Below are 10699 nucleotides of genomic sequence, written 5' to 3'. Positions count from 1 at the left end.
GATAATTTAAACCCACCGAAACAATTATTTCTCTCTCAAAATCGTTTGCATTTTCTAACATAACCATTTGTTACAGTTCCTATGACAGTACTGAAATTCCTTATTGGCTCATCTGTGACGTTTACTTTTTCTAATAGTGATATGGTTTGCATCTGTGTTCCCACCCACATCTCCTTTGAATTGTAATCCTCAATGTTGGAGGTGGCGCCTGGTGGGAAGTGTTTGGATCATGGGAGTAGAATTCTCAGGAATGGTCTAGCACCATCCATGTGGTGCTGTTCTCATGACAGTGAGTTCTCAGGAAAACTCGTTGTTAAACAGTGTGTAGCACCTCCCCCATCCCTTCATCCTGTTCTGGCCATGTGAGGAGCTAGGTCCTCCCTTGCCTCTTGGATATTTGAAAGTTAAATGAGGCCTTCCTTGCCATGCATCCTATACAGCCTACACAACCTCAGCCATTTACAGATACCTAAAAATATGGAAGCTGCTTTTCTGTGGATAGTAGGCAGAGGTTGAAAGAGTTTGGAGGGCTCATAGGAAGACAGAAAGATAAAGGAAAAGTTGAAACTTCCTAAATAGTTGTTTCATTTGTTATCACTAGGTGGTTGATTCTGATATGAACACTGAACACCAGGCTCAGGAGGTCTCAGATGGAAATTAGGAACTTACTTAGAAGTGGAGTAAAGGTCACCTTTGTTATAGATTAGCAAAACTCTGGTGGCATTGTGGCCCTGCCCTAGGGATTTGGGAACTTCTGAGCTTGAGAGTGATGGTTTCATGTTTCTGGTAGAAGAAATTCCTAAGCAGCATAGTATTCAAGGTGAAGCCTGGTTGCTTCTAATAGCCCATGCTCATGTGTGTCAACAACAACAACAACAACAATCAAAAATGATGAAAACTGGCACTTATATTTAAAAGGAAAGCAGATTTCAAGGTTTTGAAACTTTGGAGTCTGGCCACAGAAAACAGAAAACAAAGTCCTGTTTTCTGGGGAGGAATTCAAGCAAGCTGTGGAAATCTGCTAAGTAACAAGGAGCTGAATGTTAATAGCCAAGACAATGGGGAAGCTGAAAAGGCATTTCAGAGACCTCTGCAGTAGCCCCTCCTTCCATCACAGGACATGAGGCCTAGGAGGGGAGAATGTTTTCATGGGCCACAGCCAGGGCCCCAGTGCCCTGTGCAGTGTCTAGATACTGCTCTCGATATCCTGGCCACTCCAGTGCCTCTGATACTGTTTCAGCTGCTGGTTCACAAGTTACAAACCATTATCCTTGGTGACTTACACTTTGTGTTAAGCCTGTGGGTATACAGAGAAAGAGCCGAGGCTTGTGAGCCTCAGCCTAGATTTCTGAGGATGCATGGAGAAGCATGGATATCCAAGCAGAACCCCGCTACAGGGGTGGAGTCCTAATGGAGAATCTTGAATAGGGCAGTGCACAGGGGAAATATGGGTTTAGAGCAACAACACAGAGTCCACACTGGAGAACTCCCCAGTGGGGTTGTGAGAAAGAGTTGAGGTTTGGGAGCCTCAGCCTAGATTTCTGAGAATGTATGGAGAAGCATGGATGCCCAAGCAGAATCCTGCTACAGTGGGGGGGGGGGGGTCCTAAAGGAGAATCTTGTCTAGGGCAGTGCAGAGGGGAAATGTGGGGTTACAGCACCAACACAGAGTCCACATTGGAGAACTTCCCAGTGGGGTTGTGAGAAGAGGGCCACCATCCTCCAGACCCCAGAATGGGAGATCCACTCACAGCTTTTAATTTTGCCTGGAAAAGTCATATGTACTCAATGCCAGCCAAATGGGGACTGAACCCTGTAAAGTCACAGGGTTAGAGCTGCCCGAGGCTTTGTGAGCCCATCCCTTGCACCAGTGTGCCCTGGATGGGAAACATTGAATTGAAGGAGGTCATTTTGGAGCTTTAAGACTCAATGAGGCCAGGCGCGGTGGCTCAAGCCTGTAATCCCAGCACTTTGGGAGGCCGAGGCGGGTGGATCACGAGGTCAAGAGATCGAGATCATCCTTGTCAACATGGTGAAACCCCGTCTCTACTAAAAATACAAAAAAATTAGCTGGGCATGGTGGCTCGTGCCTGTAGTCCCAGCTACTCAGGAGGCTGAGGCAGGAGAATTGCCTGAACCCAGGAGGCAGAGGTTGTGGTGAGCCGAGATCGCGCCATTGCACTCCAGCCTGGGTAACAAGAGCGAAACTCCGTCTCAAAAAAAAATGAAAAACTCAATGACTCCTTCTGGGTTTCAAACTTGCACAGGACCATTAGCCCCTTCTATTGGCTGATATCTCCAGAGAATATAACCAGTGCTTCTACCTCCAATTTTATCTTAGAAGTAATTAACTTGTTTTTTATTTAATAGGCTGATAGGCAGAAGCAATTAGCCTTGTCTCAGATGAGACCTTGATTTAGGACTTTTGAGTTAATGCTTCAATGAGTTGCGACTTTGGGGGACTGCTGGGTTGCATTTTGCAAAGTGAGAAGGATGTGAGATTTGGGAGGGGCAAGGGCAGAATTAAAAGGTTTGGATCTGTGTCCCTACCCAAATCTCAGATTGCACTGTAATCCTCAATGTTGGAGATAGGGCCTGGTGGGAAGTTACTGGATCATAGGGGTGGAATTCTGGTGGAATTAAATACTGGGAAAAACCACCATTTAAAATCATGTATTTTAGTAAATCTGAGAGAAAGTATAAAAGCCTTAGAAAACATTTAAAATATTTAAAATGCTATAAAAGCAAGTTAAACATCAATCAGTAAAGAATTGTATGATACAATGAAAGAAGGCACTGAAAATTATGTTTCAGAATTATTTACTAGGCTACTCAATATTTTTATAAAATATCCATGATGCATTATTTGAAATCATTTATAAAAGAATAGTACAAAATTTTTGACCCCGAACTGAAACCTAAGTAGAAATACAAATAAATGTGTATAAAGATCTACATCTAAATCTTATCAAATACTGTGTTCACATTGTGGTCTTACTGGTATTATGGTATTATTTCATTACTGCTATCCATATGTTTCACATCTTTTATGTGTATTCAATATTGTTCTATAATACATAGGAATTAGACTCTTGGTCAGAATAAAAGAGGTATCAACCACAATGTATTTTTCTTTGACAGGATTCTGATATTAGAATAACTTGGAAAAGTGTATAATTTGTTTTCAGCAGTTATTTTTCCTTCTTTGAGCTCCCTATATCTATATATAGTTAGCCTGTTCAGTTCGAGTTCTTGCTTTTCCATGTTCCTGACTCCTAACCATAATAAATGTTAATTTGTTTTAAATTATGAGGATAAACGAAGACATTCACATTAACTATGTTACAAAATTATACTATAGCAAGGAAGGTCCAGAATGAATTCATAACCATTAAATTAGGCTTATCCATCTGCTAGGACCACAACGCAAATCAAAACAGTCTCAAAACATGCCGACAGAACTGACATCTTATTAAAAAATACAGATGACTTTAAAAAGTGACTAGTAAACATTTTAGTGTACACAGGAGTACTAAATTATATGTAGTTACTTATACTTGATATATGTTATTTATCACATTATTAAATTACATATCTTTTAGTATTCTGTAGTTCGCATTTTCATCTCAGTGGTCTTTTTTGATGATAAATTTTTTCAAAGTCTATCTTATCAACTTCTATTTAATCAATTTTATTTTATATTTTGATACCATATATAATAATTTAGTGGTTAAAAATATTTTCTCTTTTTTTGCATAAAATTTGATAGTTTGACATTTTGGCCTAAGGTTGTATTAATTTCTGTATATGGTTTGAAATATGGATCAAGGTTCATATTTTCATGTGAATTTCACATTTCCCAGCATCTTGTTATTTCTTCATTAGATTGCTTTACAGCTTAGCTAAAATGAATTGAGGACATGTATGGATATTTCTGGTTCTTCTATTCTATTGGTCCATTCTTTCTTCAGAAGCACAGTACATTGGCTAATCTAGTTATGCAGTAAATATAGAAAATATAAGTGTGAATTTTCCAGCTTTGTGATTTTCTTTCAGACGGTTTTGCATATTCTAGCTTATTTGGCTTTTATATCAACTTTAGAATCATCATGCTAATATCTGCAAATATTTTTCTTAGACATTAGTTGGGATTGTATGATCTTTGTAGATCACTAGAAATTTATAAATCTATAGATTCGAATCCTTAAATACATAAATATAGTACTCCTCTCCACTTAATTAGTAATTATTTGATTTTCTTAGTGTACTTATACTCTTAGCATACAGATGTTTTAAATTGTTTAATGATAATATAATGTATTGCCACAAACTTAGTTGTTTACAACAACACAGATTTACTATATTGGAGTCCAGAGGTCAGAAATGTAAATTAGGTTTATCTTAACTAAAATTAAGGCATTGGCAGGGCTTTGTTCTTTCCTGTGGATCTAGAGGAGAGTCTACCTGATTGTGTATTTTAGATTCTAGTTGCTTTCTCCATTCTTTGGCTCATGTACTTTATCCCCACGTCTAGTCAACACTATAGCATTTTCCAGTGTTTCTCTTATTCTAACCACCTTGCTCCTATTTAGAGGGCCCTTGTGATTACGTTGGGCTCACCTAGATAATCAGGGTAATCCAAATCTAAAAATACATAATTTAATCATACCTACTAATTTCCTTCTATGATAAAATGCTGTATTTACGAGTTGAGGGGTTACTCCATAAACACCATTTGTGGCGGGGCTGGGGTTTTATTCTGCCTACCACACAGATCTTGTAATTTGTCCATAGAGTTTCACCTAAATATTTTATGCTTAAATTATTTTATGTTTCACTTAGCTTAATTGAATCATTGCATAATATATATATACAAAAGCTAGTGGGGTGTACACCTTAAATATATACGATTTTTATATCATGTAAACCTTAATAAATGGGAATAAAAAAGACTGAATTAAATATAAAGCAGTATTTCCCTAAAGGAAAAACCATAAACGCCGGTGAATATCCTACTCTTTTGGAGAAATCATAAAAGAGATATGATAACAAATAAATTCTCTTACTTTTTTTTCATTTTAGGATATCACTTAAAGGTATATCAATAAACATGCATTCACTACAATACATTTTCAGAAATTATTTACTAAAAAGAGTTATCACTTTGGAAAATTCTATGTATGTACAGTATTTCCAACTGACAGAATTTTTTGCTGTTAAGAATGCTGTCCTCCTCCACAAAAAACAATATTCTATGTATTCTATTAGTGCAGTTGTTTTCATCATGGCAAAGATACTTCAACTGATTGTTGTTTTTAACTTACAGACATTAATTGTCTTATACATATTCATACATACTGAATAGTAAAAAGAACATGAACTAAAATCCTGCCTGCAACCAAACAGTCATTGTTTTTTATAGTTTCTCCCTTTTGGTATGTATGCAGTAGCCTCTATTTCAGCTGGAATTGAAATTGTATTAATAACTTACTATTTATACGTTTTTTACAGATTTCCACAATATAAGTAGATTGGTTATAATCTACTCAAATATGAATACTACGTTCATGCTGTGGATGGCCTCACACAGGCTGGTCCTTGTCTTTCTCTTGCTTTTGTGCGCACACTCTCTCTCTCTCAACTATGCCTTCTCTCTCTCTCTCTCTCTCTCTCTTTCTCTCTCTCTCTCTCTCTCCCCCCCCTCCCCACACACGCCCCCCCATGTGTGTGTGTGTGTGTGTGTGTGTGTGTGTGTGTGTGTGTGTGTGTGTATTTCCCTATATGTCGCTCAATTAGGTTGAGAGTTAAGAAGTGCCCCCACAAGCAAATGGGGAGAGAAGTCTAGGAGATATCTCTTGAGCATCAACTCTACCATACATTTCCAATCTTAAAACATATTCTTTCAAAAAGGAGGAAAACAGGTAATGAAAAAGAGTGAAATATTCTTGGGTGGATTATGCTTAACCCTTTATTCGTTGGTGATGTACAACTTTGAAAGGATTTTAAAAGTCAATTAGATAGTATTTTGGTCTTTGAGAGAAAATGGACACTGTGGATCAGCAATGAAGGGATCTAAGAAGCAGGAGAGTGTTTTGGGAGCTCTAAAGGAGGAGCCTTACAAATGATGACTAGTTGATAGGTGAGGAAAGTTTAGAGAATTTGGGAATCTGGAGTAAAACCTCTCAGCTGGTGAACAATGGCTATGGTCTCTATATAATGTCTTTCTCATTTAAGCCAAGCATCATTTGGCAAAAAGAGAGAAATTCTTGAAGAACCTGGGGAGTGGATATGTTTTTTTAGGAGTACACTGTTGCTATGTATAACGTCCTAGAAGGCACAAAAAAGTTCCTTGAAGTAGTCCCACACTGAAGAGTGGGTGCACAGGACCCAAAACAGGCATCACTATGCTTGCAGCTACAGCCCCATCCCCAGGAACACCACGTGCACAGTACATGCTGTACATTACTCTTTCAAGAAGGCGGCATTCATATATTAGTTCACATGAAGGGCCCCTTCTTGTAAGGGTACTGCACGCTGGATGGCTGGTGTGGCATCCCAGACCAAATGCTCCCCATTCATGGAGTTTTGATTCAAGTCCCTGTAGGTATATGCCTTGGCATGGCCATTGAAATGTATGCCAAGAAACTTTGCAGCTTCTGGCCCCCAGCACTCACCTTTACATCCAGCCCTCAGTGAGATGTGAACATGCAGACTTTGGTGGTGGTTTGTTGTAATCCTGGCCACTCAGGAGGCTGATGCAGGAGACTCCCTTGAATCTGGGAGGCCGATGTTTCAGTGAGCAGAGACTGCACCACTGTATTCCTGCCTGAATTTCATAGTGAGACCCTCTCTCAAAGAACCAAAAGTAAAAATCAAACAGAAAACAAAATTTAAATTATTGGTTAAGTCGAAAGGAACAACCACTGAGCAAAGCTTTCTGTTATCCTAAAACTCTAGCTGTGATGCACAGACCTAATTCCAACCAAAAAAATCACAGAATACAGCAACCTGGATGCAAAGAAGTGGAGAAGAGTCAGAGGGTTCCAGGTTGGAGAGAGCAGAAATTTCATTTATTTTTCAGGCTATGGAGTCACAAGAACCCATAGACATTAATATAAGAGAAAAGTAAGACAGATAACGGTCTAGAAGACAAGAAGTCCCATTTTATTTCTCTTACCTCCATGGTTCTTTATACTTCATTTACTTGTGCTCTCTCTCTCTGTCTCTGTCTCTGTGTTATTAACAATTAATAACAGCTCTAGGATTTTGTAGCTTTAAGATTTAATGATTACAGTAATATGTTTTCCATACTTTTATCCAACTTTCACGTAGGTCTTCATATTTAAAATGGGTTTCTTTTAGAAAGTACACTGTTGTTTCTTAGTTTTATGTAATTTGACAATTTGTGTCTTAACTGAAGCCTTTAGATCACATATATTAATATAATTTTTTATATACATGCATTCAATTTATTGACTTTCTACTTGTCTTCTGTGTTTCATCCTTTTCTTATTCCTAATTTTCCTGTTTTTCTGCCTGATGGTGGATTTAGTATTTGTATCAATCAATTATATTTCCTCAACTCTTGGCTTATTAGTTAGGTCACTTTAAAAAAAATAGTGGTTGCTCTAGGGATTACAAAGTTCTTATTTAATTCATCACAGTCTATCTTCAAAGAATATTATACTAGTTTATGTATAGTGAAAACATAGTAGGTGTACAATTTACACATTCTTTGTCATATATATTTTAATTAAAACTGTAGTCCCCACACACATATTTGTTTACACTATGAATTATTATAGACTGATTAATAATATATTAAATTGTCACCTGTGTGAACCCCCAATATTTGAGACAGGTCTGGAGCAATTCAGAAAGCGAATTTTGCCCAGTGTGAGGATGCACACCCATGACACAGCCTCAGGAGGTCCTGGTGACAGGTGCCCAAGGTGGTCAGAGCACAGCTTGGTTTTATACATTTTGGGAGACATGAAACATATATCAACTTATGTAAGATGAACATTTGTTCACTCTGGTCCCTGGAAAGCAGGGACAACTAGAAGCAACAGTGGTACATCTGAAAGTGTGGAGGATGCTTGCAGGTCACAGGTAAGTGACAGAGAAACAATTGCATTCCTTTGAGTTACTGATTAACCTTTCAAAAGGAGGTAATCAGATTTGCATTTATCTCAGTGAGCAGAGGGATGACTGTGAATGGATTGGGAGATCTGTTTGCCCTAAGCAATTCCCAGCTTGAATTTCCCATTCACTTAGTGATTTGGGGGCCTGAGATACTTCCCTTTCGCATTCATATCCTCATCTTTACCATTTTCTGGAATTTTAATTCCTTTTGTGTAGATTCACCTTTCTGCCTGGTATTTTCTCTGCCTGAGAAAATGTGTTAATGTGTCTGGTAATGCATTTCTACTGGAGTGAATAATCAAAATATTCTTTGAAAAAAGTATCATGTTATTTTTCGTGTTCATTACAGAGATAATTGTAAGCCCGTTGAAAGAAATATTTATCTCTCAAAAGAGTTTGCTTTTTTCTAACATAACCATTTGTTTAAATTCCAGTCTCTGTACTGAAACTCTTCATTTGCTCATCCGTGAAGTCTACTTTTTCCAGTAGTGATATTGTTTGGATCTGTTTTCCCACCCACTTCTCATGTTTGAGTAATAATCCCTAATGTTGGAGGTGGGGCCTGGTGGGAGCTGACTGGATCATGGGGGTGGAATTCTGGTGGAATTAAATAGTGGAAATAAGCCACTACTTAAAATGGAATATTTTAGCACATCTGAGAGAAAGAAGAAAAGACTTAGAAACCATTAAAACATTGAAAATGCAATAAAACCAAGTCAAAAATCAATCAACCAAAAAACTGTAAGATAGAATGAATGATGGCACATAAAATTATGTTTCAAAAGTATTTACTAGGTGACTCAGCATTTTTATACAACACTCATGTTTCATTATTTGAAATCATTTATAAGAGAATGGTAGAAAATTGTTGAACCCAACCTAAAACCTAAGTATAAATGCAGATAAGTGTGTGGAAATATCCACATCTAAAAAATTTATCAAACACTGTATCTACATTATGATATTGCTGGTATGATGGTAGTATTTCAACACTGTCATTCATGTTTTCATACCTTCTATGTGTTTTCCAAGTTGTTCTGCAATAAATATGAATTATGCTTGTGGTCAGAAAAAGATTCCAACAAAAATGTATTTTTCACTGACAGAATTCTGATACAAGAATAACTTGGAAAAGTGTAAAATTTGTTTTTGACAGTTATTTTTCCTCTTTTGAGGTTTTTAGATCTATATGTAGTCAGCCTGTTCAGTTAGAGTTCTTGCCTTTCCATGTTCCTAACTGCTAAGTGTAATAAATGTTAATTTATTATAAATTATGAGGGTAAACCGATACATTCATGTTAACGATGTGACAAAATTGTACTACAGGAAGGAAGGTGCAGAATGAATACGAAACCAGTAAGCCAGGGTTTTTCCTATGCTAGGACAACAGCAGCGACCAGAACAGACTCAAAACATGCTCACAGAACTGACATGTAACTGAAAAACACGTAAGTTTTAAAAATAACTAGTAAAATTATTAGTAAACACAAGATTGCTAAATTATATGTAGTTATTTATGCTGGATATATGTAATGTATCACAATATTAAATTACATAGAGTTTAAATATTCTGTAGTTTGCCTTTCATTATCTCAGTGGTGTTATTTGAAGACAAATCTTAAGTTTTTCAAAGTCTATTTTATCAACTTTTAATTTTATTTATATATTTTAATATGCATAATTTAATGGTCAAAAATATTTTCTCTAATTTTTTTCATAAAATTTTATAGTCTGACTTCTGGCCTATGATAGGGTTAATTTCTATATATGACTGGAAATATGGATCAAGGTTCATATTTTTCATAAGTATATCACATTTTGCAGCATCTTATTGTTTAAATACTGCTATGACTTCATTACATTGACTTTAAGGCTAAGTCAAAATGAACTGGGGACAGGTATGAATATTTCTCGTCTTTGCATTATATTTGTTCATCTTTTCTTCAGAACCACCCTACATTGGCTAATCTAGTTACACAGTAAATTCAGAAACACAAGTGTAAATTTCCCAGCTTTGTGATCCTCTTTCAGGTGGTTCTGCATATTCCAGTTTATTTAACTTTATATCAGCTTTAGAATCATCACAATAATATACACAAATATTTTCTAAGACATTGATTGGAATTGCATTAACTCTGTAGATCAATAGAACTCTTTAAATCTGTAGGTTTGAATCCTTCAATCCATAAATGTGATACTGTTCTCTACTTAATTACCAATTATTTGATTTTCTTAGTGCATTTACTCTTTTAGCATACAGATGTTTTGGATTTTCTATTGATACTGTAACAAATTGTTAGCAATTTAGTTGTTTACAACATCCCAAATTTATTGTATTAGAGTCTAAATGTCAGACATCTAAAATAGATTTATCTTGCCTGAAGTTAAGGCATTGGCAGGGCTTTGTTCCTCCTGTTGGCTCTAGAGGAGAATCTACTTGATTGTGTTTTTTAGATTCTCGTTCCTTTCTCCATTCTTGGCTCATGGCCTTTATCTCCACCTCTAGTCAAAACTATAGCATTTTCCAGTGTTTCTGTTATTCTAACCACTTTCC

The 10699-nt window shown here is 36.6% G+C and overlaps 1 protein-coding gene across 22 annotated transcripts in view; it reads left to right on the top strand.

Annotated features, from left to right (window-relative positions):
* Window positions 1-10699, top strand: part of LOC141582798 (uncharacterized) — a 177988-nt gene that overhangs the window by 112490 nt on the left and 54799 nt on the right. The window contains exon 9 of one of the 22 annotated variants that reach the window (XR_012515701.1): window positions 9472-9593. The exons of the other annotated variants lie outside the window; for them this stretch is intronic. The gene's annotated coding sequence lies outside the window, so the exon portion shown is untranslated. The remainder of the gene's footprint in view (window positions 1-9471; window positions 9594-10699) is intronic. 22 annotated transcript variants of the gene reach the window in all.

The sequence above is a fragment of the Saimiri boliviensis genome, chromosome X (assembly GCF_048565385.1).
Source record: "Saimiri boliviensis isolate mSaiBol1 chromosome X, mSaiBol1.pri, whole genome shotgun sequence".
Taxonomy (NCBI): domain Eukaryota; kingdom Metazoa; phylum Chordata; class Mammalia; order Primates; family Cebidae; genus Saimiri; species Saimiri boliviensis.
Note: the sequence above shows the minus strand (reverse complement) of the source record. Positions and strands in the feature narration are given on the sequence as shown.